The sequence below is a fragment of the Mauremys reevesii genome, linkage group 5 (genome assembly GCF_016161935.1).
Source record: "Mauremys reevesii isolate NIE-2019 linkage group 5, ASM1616193v1, whole genome shotgun sequence".
NCBI lineage: Eukaryota > Metazoa > Chordata > Testudines > Geoemydidae > Mauremys > Mauremys reevesii.
The window spans coordinates 55074525-55088895 of record NC_052627.1 but is presented as its reverse complement, the minus strand read 5'-3'; the positions used below and the strand labels follow the sequence as shown (position 1 = coordinate 55088895).

The following is a 14371-nucleotide window of genomic DNA, read 5'->3' as shown; positions in this document are numbered from 1 at the left end:
ATTCTAGCTCTATAGTACATTTCCTTTGTCACTTTTTCTAGGGCTGCTGCCAGATGGGTTTGCATGTAATGCATGTGAGTTCCCTAGCAGGAACTGTCACTAAGAAATTCCATGTGTTGCAGGTTTCTGATATTGTAATAATGACCGTCTCCTGTTATCCATTATAGTCACTATAACTAACATGATCTCAGCAGTCAAACAAATCTTTCCATTTTGAAAGAATTTTCAGGGCATGGTAATGTGTAACTGTGCAGAACAAACCACTTCACTATGATCACACAAAAGAGAAACTCACAGCATGAGGGTGTTTATGAAATTAATAGTCTATATATGGCCTAGATTCTCTATTTACAGTACTTGTAGCAGTCCACAAAAGAGGGAGAATGATGTGGATTATAAGGTAGTTTTCTCACCTCTGGCCTGTAATTTCATGGATTCAAGTTAACCATTTTTCTTGTAGGAGATTGGACAAAACCCTAGCTATGAACATCCCATGTTCTTTGAGAACATTCAGGTCTGGCTCAGAGCTGTGCCGCCCAAGCCCATCTCTAATTCAGACACTGGCAATGTCGTCCTTTGGGTAAAATAACAAAACCAAAACCAAGCCCTGTTTTGTTGTTTACCAGTCAGTGTTCGGTGGCCTTCCAGGCAGAATTTAAAGATCTCTTTGAAGTATATGTGAAACTCGTAGTATTCTGGCTATTATTCCTTTCCTCAGTATAACAGATGCTAATGCCTGGAACTACTGTTGAGCGCACAATGGCTGCTCTCTTTGACTGCAGAGTCACTGCACTCACTAATTACTTTGTAAACACTTCAAGGGACCATCAGGATGAAAGATGCTATAGAAACCCGAAGTCTGGTCTATGTTTAATGACTGTGTGGAAGAGTACTTGTTTTATAACTGAAACATTGTGACTCTTGTTTTATTATGGGTTAACTTTAATTGGCACAGCCTTTCTTCTCTCATGCTGTACATTCCTCCCACACAAGCAAAAATGTATATTTTCATTTTGTGCAATATCCCTTTTTGCATCTGTTCCTTTTTAAAGCAAAATCAGCATTGGGTAACCAACACAAGAACAAAGTAATTTCACTTGCAACAAATACCTTCCAGTTTCATTCAAAATAAACCCACTCTGGATCCCAATCATTAAACCCAGCAAGGCAACGACTGTGTTAATAAATTTCACAAACACCAAATCCAAAGCAAAACAGCAAAAGGTAACTGTTTCCTTACATGTGGGAAACAAAGCACGTGGGCAATGACTTTTTCACTCTTTCATACTGGATGCACTTTTCACACGTGGTAACATTTTTCTCTCTCCAAAGTCCATGTCGTAGACGCAGTAAGAAACCTGGCACTTACTCCACCAAAAACAACTTTGCAAGGAGTAAAAGAATTAGTCACAAATGTTTTACTGTCATTAGGATTTTAAAATAAATACATAAAATGAATGGAGATATTGCAAATGGAACTTTCTAAACTGTCATTAATTTAAATGATAAAGATGTCATATATTAAATTACCAGTTGTATGGCTCTTGATAGAAGGAGCCATTGGTTTACAAATACGCATTGTATTGTATTGGGCTCTTCATCATATTTAGACCCACATATAAATAAGCCCAAATTTTGTATTGATATTTCTATATCTGAATATTTGTTGAAATTTAATGTCAGGGTGTGAGTTGTACTCCTTCCTAAATATGAAATTTATCTGAATACAAGCTAAACATAAAGTAGTAAGAGAGATTTTTAAAACAACTTTTCCTTTTACTAACAAATGTCCCAGACATTTCTTTTAAAAGTTAATTTGGAACTCTCTCCTCCTCACCTCATCTTCTATCTTGTGCACAGCTATCTTCTACAACATCAGTCTGCCTAGGCGGAAGTTAATTACAAATCCCATCAGCCACTAGTGAGGGCGGGCCGGCAGAAGACTATTTTTAAAAAAATAGTACCTTAGGAGAGGGTGGGCAGAAGACTTTCATACCTTTCTTCTAATGGCTTCCGAATTAGACCTCAGTTAAAATTTGCCACACTGGTTTTTGGGAGTTATAGTCCACTCCATTACGGGAAGCCCAATATGCTGACTAGACTGATGCCACAAAATGCTACTGGATACAAGATAAACAGGAAAAGATTCCATGTAGGAGCTCTCCAACTCTTATTTGTGTGTGAGAGATGAGGTATAAATCTCTCCTTAAGTCCCAGTATGTAAGGGGTTTCAAGCACAGCCGAGGTTCACTATCTATCATGTAAGTGAGCTGCAGTGAGGTTGTGAAAGCAGAGGGGAAGGGGCTGCAGCTGTCTAGGAGAAAGGATATGGCCTCCCCTCTACCAGCTTGCTGAAAGCTGGAAAGGTGGCTGTATCCAAGTGTTCTGAGTTGCTTTGCTCTTGTTTGAATCTTTTTGTATCAATAAAGCTAGCCCTGAGGAAAGGGACTTGATCTGAGCTGCTTTGGGCTGTATTTTTACATCCCTCCGCTGGTGTATCTGTCCACTGGCTTAAACAGTTTGTATATTATTTTTTGTGTAGCTTTTTGGCTGGAAAATGGAAAGGGATGCCGAAGCCCAGAGTGAAAAATGTAACCTTAAGGCAAATTCATTTTTATTAACATCAAACTTCTGGATGGAGAATATGCATATTAGTGTCTGTGCAAATCTCTAATTGTATTATTGCCTTCTTTCTGTGAAAGAGAAGTCGCCATTTCAACAGGACTCATAAATGAAAGTGGCACATTGACAGATAAAGCAAGCATTAAATATGTACACAGACCAGAATGGTCCAAATGGTGTGTATAAGTAGCCTAGATTGGTTTTGAGTAGGATTTTCTCTGAAGTTTATCATAACAAACTGAATTGCAACGGACAAATAAACTTGCACTGGCTTTTATTAGAAGATAAGTGCATTCTATTTTCCAAATACAGTAGTCACTCAGACATACAGAAATAGATACAGATTTGATTTTATAGCACCCAAAATAAATGTAACAAGCAATATAAATGAGCTAAAAATGATGGTGAGCTACATGGAACTGAATTAGGAGAGAAAGAGGAGCACTTGTGGCACCATAGAGACTAACATTTATTTGGGCATAAGCTTTTGTGGGCTAAAACCCACTTCATCAGATGCATGCAGTGGAAAATACAGTAGGAAGATATATAGATAGATATATACACAGAGAACATGAAAAAAATGGGGGTGCCATACTAACGCTAACGAAACTGACTAATCAATTAAGGTGGGCTATTATCAGCAGAAGGAATAAAAACTTTTGTAGTGATAATCTGGATAGCCTATTTCAAACAGTTGACAAGAAGGTGTGAGTAACAGTAGGGGGGGAATTAGCATGGGGAAATGGTTTTTAGTCTGTGTAATGACCCATCCACTACCAGTCTTTATTCAAGCCTAACATTCCACATGATGATGGACTACAAGCTGTCAGGAAGAGTGTCCCCAATAATGTCACGACAAACCTGGTGGCTGAACTTTGTGACTTTGTCCTCACCCACAACTATTTCACATTTGGGGACAATTTATACCTTCAAGTCAGCGGCACTGCTATGGGTACCCATGGCCCCACAGTATGCCAACATTTTCATGGCTGACATAGAACAACACTTCCTCAGCTCTCGTCCCCTAACGCCCATACTCTACTTGCACTACATTGATGACATCTTCATCATCTGGACCGGTGGAAAAGAAGCCCTTGAGGAATTCCACTATGATTTCAACAATTTCCATCCCACCATCAACCTCCGCCTGGACCAGTCCACACAAGAGATCGACTTCCTGGACACTACAGTGCTAATAAGCGATGGTCACATAAACACCACCCTATACTGGAAACCTACTGACTGCTATACTTACCTACATGCCTCCAGCTTTCATCCAGACCACATCACACAATCCATTATCTACAGCCAGTCTCTAAGATACAACCACATTTGCTCCAATCCCTCAGACAAACTCCTACAAGATCTCTATCAAGCATTCTTAAAACTACAATACCCACCTGCTGAAGTGAAGAAACTGATTGACAGAGTCAGAAGTCACCCTACTACAGGACAGGCCCAACAAAGAAAGTAACAGAACACCACTAGCCGTCACCTTCAGCCCCCAACTAAAACCTCTCCAGCGCATCATCAAGGATCTACAACCAGTCCTGAAGGACAATCCCTCACTCTCATAGATCTTGGGAGACACTTTCAGGTTCTGTGTTGGGAATGGATACATACTCTCTTTTTAAAAACATACAATAAGGATTTTTTTAGAACAAGGCAAAGAGAATGACGTTTTTTGTTACTCAGATGATTGTGCTATTCGTCAGTAGTGATCAGTTAAGCTTTTAAAAGCATATATGTCAGAAGGAAAAGAGGATTTGTTATCAGTTTCACCCACTTTCCTGATTTTATAATGTCACAATTCCCTCAGTGAAAAAATAGTTCAGTTTCCATCTCTCCCCTCCCACCCCGGGGGGGAATTGTTTCTGCTACAGTTAGAAAAGTAAATGTCAGACTGATTGACCTTCCACATCGTGACCATCATTAATGATGGTAAAGGTGTTAGATAAACTTCTGAAGCCAATGCAGATCTGAAAGGACTTCTGCTTGATGATGTTTTTGCTATCAGTGCTACATTTCATGACTAGTGCCCATCTGACTTTAGCATATGTCATACATTTTTTACATTGCCATTTTCTGTTGTCTTGGTAAAGATTGAAGTTTCTGAGAAGGCAGTCCTGTTTATGACTCACATTGAAGAGGGCAGCACAATATATGGTGGAGGTTGGGGCCTCTTCCATGTTATAAACAGTCTGATGTTGATGAAAAAAGTTATTACGTTTGTTGTAAAAACTAGTTTCTGTAAAGGAACTACAGCAGAATTATCTATGTTTCAGAGTTTGTTTAAAACATGCAACTGAGACTAGCTTCACCAAGATTCACAAACATGGACTGATTTAAGGTCTGGGTGGGAAACCTCTCTAAAATGAGTGTTTTTTTCATGATTTATCTTCAAACCAAAAAAAAAAACCCTTGATGGCTTCACTTCATATTCCTGGGATCATTTGAAACTCACATTAGTATGAGAAGCAAAGTGGAAAAAAGTTTCACTTCATCCCATATTTGTTCATATTGGATTTTAAATTACTCTCTTTAAAAGCAAGTTTTGAAGAGAGAGAGATGGGGCAAATAGTTGTGTATTTGTTTTTGAAAACTCAGTTTAAAAAATAAAATCTCAAAATTTGAAAAGTACTTCCTAGGTTTTTGTTTGTCACTTTGGTCCATTTCACAGGATGTGATATGATGTACCATGAGACTCGTAGGTCTGTTCAGTGGTTTTACAATGGTCACATTGGCAAAGCACCAAAAGCAACTTGTGTTTAATTTTTGGCAACTGAAACTCAAGCTCAGTTTAGGATCAGATATCCCCCTGCCTCTCCTCAGATGTCAAAGGATTGTTTGCCTCTGCATAGATAACAGCCAGTAACTTTATATTGCGTAAATCAAACACATTTATCCAATATGGAAAAAAGAGAGAATCTATTAAAATAAAAGGAAATCTCAAAGTTTTGGTATACAGTTTAAGGTTACCATAAACCTGGCTGCTTAGGTGGAAAATTATTTGTGTTGCAAGTGAAGTTTATGTAGAAATGCTTTTTAAGGACAAGAGAAAATAAGTCCTCTCATCTTGGGCTCACCTATGTTGCTGTAATTTCCTCTGTCTCCTTTCCTAGTCTGCCTCCTGTTTTATTCAGATTCCAGCTCTTATGTTTGTCACCATCTTTGTGAACTTCCATTTTTTAGCAACCTGGCCCATCCCTGGTGTCTGTGGTGGTGGACTCCTGCTGCCACCTTTCATTGTCTCATCCATCCACTTTGCTTGAGCAGATAGTTGGCTGGATGTTTTTACTGACTCCTATCTGAGCTTCATTAAAGCCCCATCTCCTCATTATCTCCCTTCATGGAAACAGACATCTTTCTTTATCACTTTTGGGCAATTCTGTTGTTCATTTTGACTACCTCGGTGCACAAAGTTAATGCTTCCTTGTGAGGGGAATGTTGGCTCCTTAGTCCAATACTTCCAAACCTAGTACCAGGCAATTTTAGAAATACCATATGTACAACTTAGAAGTATGACACTGTGGATATACAAATAGTCTTCTTATTTTTTCTCTATCAAATAAGGATCTTTATGGTCAGTAAGTCAGACTACCATAACAACATTATTTTGATATTCACTGTATTTCCATAGTAATGATAATTATTTGCAAAAACATTTGAAAAACCTTAAGAGTATCCACTAAGGTTTAGTTAGTTAAATTGTTTTATTTAGCAATGAGTTTTTTTCCACATATTGTAGCATGGATTGCACAATGTATATCATGGTTTCAGGATTCATAAAATAAAACATGTTCCTTCTACCAGATGGAACAAAGATTATTATATTTGGATGATAAATTAGTAAAAAAGGAAACTTGACATTTGCTTAACAACCATTCTTATCGGACATGCATTGTGACTAAAAAATATAGCAGGTGACAATACTGAACATTTTTATAGCTAGAAAAAGCGTAACAAAAATATTAAGGACACAAACAAACTTATAGTATTTCAGCTGAAGTGAGGTTAAGAAATAGGATCTCTTAAAATATTAAGGAGATGCATATGGGAATGTAAAGTAAAAAAATCAAAGTTGCTCATATAAAACAAGATTCCACAAATGCTTCTGTTCACAATTTAAAATATTATCCAAAAATAAAAGACTAGATAGTTCAGTGTGGTAGTGACAATGATAAATGAAAACAGCATTCACCCAGGCCCACAATTACAGTAAGTAAATAGGAAAGCATATTTTATAAAGGAACTACAATATCTGGAAAGAATCCACAATTTATTTTAACTGGATTACTAGCAACATAACTTTTGACAGTGCAGGTAGAATCACTTTGAAAGTGAGTGGGGGAATGAGAGTAAGAAATATTGTATTTGGAGAAGATGAAACTTCATACAGTCAATATATTATTAAGTTTGTAAGTGGTTTGTGGGCTTTTAGAGACCAAATTTGCAGTCATACTTTAATTGCATAGTTCAGGAAAGGCGTTCTCTAGTCAGTTTTTAAGTGCTGTGCTATTGGCACAAAAGATGGATGAGCATGTAAGTGGAAATTTCTAAAGCAAAAAAAAAAATCTCGAACGAGGCACTGCACAAGAACAGAGAGCCAGTGAAATATCTTAGTTGAGTGCAGTGATAAGAGTGGAGAGGAGAATTTCCAAATGCATGTTTTTAAAGCAATTTTGGCTTGACTGGTTGAATATTACAACTTTTTTCTGAATAAAACTTTTATTTTTTAAAGATTAAAAGTTTAATAAAGAGAACTAGGCTTTCAAGTGGTACAAGCCTTGGTGATACAAATGCACAGAGTATTCTGTCCTCTTTGAATGCTAAATATGAGGCACTTGAAGGAACCAAAAGTTATCTGATGGCTGTTCAAGTGACCTCTGTGAAATATTTGTTCTTGATCCAAAGTGGTCCTTCAGATCGGAGTTGAATCACATTTGCATGGGAAGCGTGCACAGCAGCTACCTGTGCTACACCTGTTTTCGGGCCTCTATCTCCTTGCAGTCACAGAAACCTGGTTACCCTATTTGACACTGCCACTTCAACTGCTTTCTCCCGAAGTGGCTTCTCTTTCACTGACATTGCCCTGAGTTGTTCCCTAAGAAATGTGATGGGTGTGTTGAGTAGATCTGGGAAAAAAATTTTGACCAAAAGTTTTTTGGTGAAAAACTCAGATTTGGTGACACTAAAACCTTTGGCAAATTTGCATCAACTTTGCCAAATTGTTTTAGTTTTTAAAAAAATGATAAATTTCCAAAAAAACTAAACTTTTAGTTTCAACATTTTCTAAACTGAATTTTGAGTTTTCAATTCAAAATGACTTTTTGTTTCAAAATTTCCTTTAAAATTATTGAAAAATAAAATTGAAAGTTAAAAAAAATTCTCAAAAATTGAAATGTTTTGTTTTGGGTCGACTCATGTTTTTTTTATTATTTTTTGATTCACTGAAAATTTTAAAAAAAATTGTTTGTTTGGCCCACAATGAAATGTCTTCAATTTTTCATAATTGCCAGTGAACTGAAAAATCTGTTATTTGCATAGCTCTACTGTTGATCTCCTCCTCCTCCACATCTGCCATTTCCATCTTCTCCCCACTTCCTACTCTTTCCCCTGCCTTTTCCCTGCCTTTAATAGGCAGCAGGTTTAAAACAAATAAAAGGAAGTTCTTCTTCACGCAGCGCACAGTCAACTTGTGGAACTCCTTACCTGAGGAGGTTGTGAAGGCTAGGACTATAACAATGTTTAAAAGGGGACTGGATAAATTCATGGTGGCTAAGTCCATAAATGGCTATTAGCCAGGATGGGTAAGAATGGTGTCCCTAGCCTCTGTTCGTCAGAGGATGGAGATGGATGGCAGGAGAGAGATCACTTGATCATTGCCTGTTAGGTTCACTCCCTCAGGGGCACCTGGCATTGGCCACTGTCGGTAGACAGATACTGGGCTAGATGGACCTTTGGTCTGACCCGGTACAGCCTTTCTTATGTTATATGTTCCCTCCATCTTGTACCTTCTGTTCAGAGTTTGATATCCATCTCTCCTCCTCTGTCTCATTCTTGGTTACTTCAACTTCCATGTTGACCTACTCTCACCTCCCCATTTAACCTTCAACCCAGGACTGATCAAAATGGCCACTCACTCAATCTTGTTTTCACTAAGCACTGCTCTGTCTCTGATCTCTCCATCACAGTTTTCTCTTTCTGACCTTCACCTCATCTTCAAAATCACTGCCCTGGCTTTCACTTGACCATGTGGAGTGAGTCTGCTTGTGTGGATCCCATCCTGAAGTTGTAACCTTACATCAACAACTCCAAATGCTTCTTAAATATAAAAAATGATACACATTTTCAGAGGAATGATGATATTGTAAATGCTAAAAGCACCTGTTTAGGCTTCATCAGCATCTTTAATTTCAACCTTTTCAGGGGGTATTTGTAGCACAGGAAAATCCTTATAATTCATTCAAGTGGGACTCTACATGGACATAAGGATCTGCCCATGCAGGTTGCTTTGCCCTGCTAGGACCACTGCTCGCAGAACAGGGAACCTTTGATTACGTGTGACTGCGTGGAGGTTTGAAATGGAACCCGTTGAAGCAGCAATTTACGTGGGTTATAGGATGAGAGATGGTATAGCTAGTGAAACAACCAAAAGTATAAACATTAATTTCTCCTTCATGTGACTTTTTTTTTTTTTTGGTGACCCATAGCTTTATTCTTTTATAATAATTTTATTTATAAATCATTCTCACTGTCTCCCCCGTCAAGGTAATCCTGATGCTATATGATAGCTTAAAATACAATACAGTTAAAACATTGTGAAGCGATAATGTAAAAACAGCTAAATAAAGCGACAAAGAAAATAATCAAACTATCGTGTCTCATAGTCTAAAACCAGAGTCGGAATATTCCCTTTTGTGAACTACCAGCAGTGATGTACAATGCTGATTTAGTGAATCTGGACAGTTATTTATGTACTCAGATCACACTTTGTTCTCTTCTTTGCTTTTACTTTCAACCAGATAAAGCATCCTCTCTCAGCATTTCTCAAGCAAAAGTCATCTTAAAGGCTTTTTATAAGGGATGGTGGAATATGCTGTCCATACTGATATCACTAATTTGAGGATACAAAATCAAACTTGCCAATATACGTGTAACATGCATTGAATTGACATGAAATATTCAGTATAATGTGGCAAACTTTTGCAGTTGTAATACTGACTCGGGCTTTCTCCCACCTTCCTCTAGCCCTTTTTCAGACCATCAGCCTTACACTGCTTGTCAATATGAAATTACTAGGATTGGTGGCAAAATGACATCTGGGTGTAGCATAAAGGACAGAAACGTTGCTAACAAATTTTACTACTTTTTTATCAAGAAATTTATTGAAGATTCAAATTCAGCTTTTTTAAGTAACACATTAACTCTTTAATATGGTACACAGTGTGTAGTCTTAATTCCATACATTTACATTTCAAAACCGTTTTAAATCCATGAGTTCAGAACTCTATATATTATTACTTTTTAAAATTATGCATTCCAGTAGCACTTAGAGACCTTGCATTTCACCAAGAGTACTTTGTTTTAAAACATGTTTAACTCTTAAGTCTACACATAACAGTATATTCTGATTTGGGAACATCAGTATTTTACACTTAAAGCTTTGAAATTTGCCTTTCACTTTGCTCTTTTTCCAGCAGCACTTGCTATTAAATATAGGTTTAAATCAGAAATCTTTCACCAAACACGCTTACCTGTTTTTAAAAAGGTAAGGATTTTTTGGCATACAAAACAATTATGGATTCAAAGAAATTGCAGAAGAAAAATGCCTGTTTGATCAGGTTCTTTACTCACCCAGTGTCTACGGTACCTTTTCAATCAACAGATGAGCCTGTCTTTCTCCCTATCTATAGTACATTATCAGTATTTTGTACACAATGTGGGAAAAATCTCTGTTGGTGTTTAATGAAGGAAATTTGTTACACAACATTTGATAAAAGATGAATTTCTGTGGGAAGCCTACCATGTAATGGTGATTAATTACGCAACATCAGTTGGTATCAACCCAGTTCCTTCCTGTCTGACTGAATGATCCTCCATTTAAAGTATTTGTAAGATATCTACCATAATACTGTGGTATCTGAGTTGGTAAATACGTACCCACTTCAGAAAAATCACCATCACAACTGGCACTAATCAGCACTCCTATTTGCCATCCCAACAGAGGAACCAAGAATAGAGTAGATATCATGACTGAACTATTCACTCACCACCAGAAGTGACTCTTCAGATCATTGGTGAGGTAAATTACAGAATGGGTGTGGGAAAGTTTGCTGTACCTGTTCTTTGGACAAAGAGCTTTGGTTACTATGGATGACAAAGAGTGTCCTTTCACAGCATGAAATCACTCAAAGTGATTGATTTCTATGAGAGTGAAGACCTCAAAGAACCTTGTGGGAGGTGGTCAGCGCCTCATTGCACCAGATGCTTACATTGGTCATGATAGCTAAAGTAGGGGGCACGCTGACTAGATACTTTGCAGTATCCTAGCCAGGAAAGTGATTCAGCAACTACTGGAGAAAAATCACTGAAGGTTGCAACCCAGCAGTACAGTTTTAAAATAAAACTAATTAATTAAAAGCATCAAAAGTATCCTATTCTACATAATGGAACTAGTTTTTAACAGCTCTGGATAATCTGAAAATGGATATTTTTTTCAAGCTTTCTATGAGTTTCCTACAACTCTGATAGATATAAATCCAGCATAGGGAACAGGATATTGTATTTCAGCTTCTTGAGAGATAAAAGAAGGCCAATGACTAATACTGGAAGGAATTGTTAAGAGATGTATTTACTTCTATTTGAGTCTCCTTGTTTAGTATGTGTCCCAATTAATTCGTTTTTGTTGTGACGCTATTGAAGAAACCTGCACACTCTTGACCTTTTCTTATAATTATGACCATATTCCCCCTTTGAAGCACTGTTTTAATTATGTACTCTGAAAGCTCTACTAAAATATCTATAGCATTGCTGCAGAGTCAAAATGGTCATTGTTTTGAGCTCAAGAATATAATCAAATGAGTTGTTGTTTATTGATGTTCTTGGAAGTTGTGACATATATGGTCAGCATTCTTTTCATATTAATTTTTACAAAATGACTGATTTCACAGATGTATGAGTCATCTCACTAGAAAAATGTGTTGTTATTATTTATTTATATTATAGTAGCATCCAAAGGCCTCTATCAAATGTCAAGTCTCTGTTGTACAAATAGATATGGTATCACAGCAAAAACAAAAACAAAAAACCCCCAAACCAACAACATGTAGCTGTGGTGGTGCTGATAGGTGTGACCACCAATAAAACATGCTATAACAACTACATAAATTCCCCCCTCCCAACTAGAGAGCCTTTCTGTTATTACTTAACTTGTCAAGTATTGGAATTAATTTTTCATTCAACTGAAAAGCTGCCCAGCTCTATTCCATAAACGGAAGCAGAATTGGCACAGACAAGGAGGCCAAACCTGCAACTGCAGGGAGTCCTGGTTCATGGGAGCTTCGCCAGTGCTAGTGTGATGTTTACTACTCATGGTTCAGTGCCTCATTGCTTTGTGCAGACAGGGACCTGCAGTGATGACTTGAGCCCTACAGGACATTACAATGTCTCAGCCTTTGTGCCTCACCTCAGCTCCTGGGTGAGTCATACTGTATTTTCCTCCCCCTGCACCTGTTTAACAGGAAATCCCAATCCAGATTTCCTCTATTGCTCTAAATAAACACACACCGGTTCTATAGTCCTTGATGTGTTAGCTATTCACATGGTACATCTAGAATCCCACAGATGGTGTAGAATAGAGGAGAAAGTCCCACTGAAGCTTGGCCTTTTAGTCAAGGGGACGCTGACTGCAAATGATGGCCCTTAAACAAAACAAACAAAATATTACTGAATACATTACCCAATACATTTTCCTTCTTTGATCTTGTGTACTTCTAAGTGTAGAAGTCCTCCTGCTCAACCTTAATGAGGTATTGTGTAAAAGCATCTCCTCTGACTTAGCATGCTGAGGCTCAGCTTCTGACATGTACGAAGTGAGGTTGCTAACTTTCTACTCCCACAAAATGGAACACCCTTGTCCCGCCCCTTATCCAAGGCTCTGCCCCCACTCACTCCATCCCGCCTCCCTCTGTTGCTCGCACTCCCCACCCTCACTCACTCGCTCATTTTCACCAGGCTGACACGGGGCTGGAGTGTGGGAGAGGGTACGGGCTCTGGGCTGGTGGTGTGGGTTCTGGGGTGGGACCAGAAATGAGCGGTTAAGGGTGGGGGAGGGCTCTGGGCTGGGTCAGGGAACTGGGTGTGAGGACTGTGGCCGGGGATGCAGACTCTGGGGTGGGGCTGGGATGAGGGGTGTGGGATGTAGGAGAGTGTTCTGGGTTGGGACCAAGGGGTTTGGAGGGTGGGAGGGAGATCAGGGCTGGGGCAGGGCAGTGTGGGAGGGGGTCAGGGATGCAGGATCCGGGCGGCACTTACCTGAAGCAGCTCCTGGAAGCAATGGCATGTCCCCACTCCGGCTCCTACACAGAGGTGCAGCCAGGTGGCTCTGCGTCCTGCCCTGTCCACAGGCAGCCCCCCCTGCAGCTCCCATTGGCTGTGGTTCCTGGCCAATGAGAGCAGCAGAGCTGGTGTTTGGGGTGAGAGCAGCATGCGGAATCCCCACGGCTGCCCCTACATGTAGGAGCTGGAAGAGAGACATGCCGCTGCTTCCAGGAGCCACACAGAGCCACAGCAGGCAGGAAGCCTGTCTTAGCCCCACTGTGCCACCAACCGGACTTTTAATAGCCCGATCAGTGGTGCTGACCGGAGCCACCAGGGTCCCTTTTCAACCTGGCATTACGTAGTACAAAGAAGCAAGATGACATCACCGCTGTCCTCAAACTTCACTGGCTCTCCATTTGTTTCAGGATCCAGTTCAAAATTGCCCTCTGTGGCCATGCTGCTCTAACTGACCTTGTGAACATTATCTCTTTCTACTCCCCCTCATTGCCTAGGATCTAACACTACCCTTTTCTCTATCCCTCCCCTCGGTCTGGTGGTTTGAGAGCCTTCACCTCTGCATTTTCTGTCATCTGGAATAGACTTTCACTAATGGAGATTCCATCTAGTCTTAAAGTAGTTAAAACTCCCTCTTCTCTAAAGATGATTCACTCCTGGTCCGTAGCTTCTTAAGTGCAAGACAAGCAGAACTCCCCAAGCTGTTGAAAGTTTTTGATCCCTAAGGGCCCTGGGAGCAGGATGAATCACAATTCAACCTTCATCAGCTGATGATCATGCTTTGCTGTCTTAGTTTAGCTGCTGCCTTTGCAACGTTGCAATCAGTTTTGAACTGACCAGTTGTCAAAAGTTCCCCAAAGAAGTAAGCCAATAAAAATGAAAATGTTTGAAAACATTGCCTGAGAAAGTGAATAATAAAAATTAGTGTAAAACTTACCAATGCCTCAAAAGAAAGACCCCCAACATTGAGGGGAAGTGAAAAGGCCAGTGAAATGATCTATTTAGAAAAACAGAATTACAGTGCTTTTCTCTGCTCTCTCTTGCCTGTACCTCTTTCTCTACTGTTTATGGTTTGCCTCTTTAACTTTATAGTAATTCTAAAGTGTTCTGCAGTACAGTTTGTTGGAAAGATGCCATACAAAATAGTCAGAGCTACAGTAGGCTTGTGATGGGGAAAAATTACAGTACATAT

At 39.2% G+C, this 14371-nt stretch overlaps 1 protein-coding gene across 3 annotated transcripts in view; it reads left to right on the top strand.

Moving 5' to 3' along the window:
• ZNF827 (zinc finger protein 827) overlaps nucleotides 1-14371 on the top strand; it is a 127473-nt gene that overhangs the window by 97192 nt on the left and 15910 nt on the right. The gene's annotated exons all lie outside the window — the stretch shown is intronic.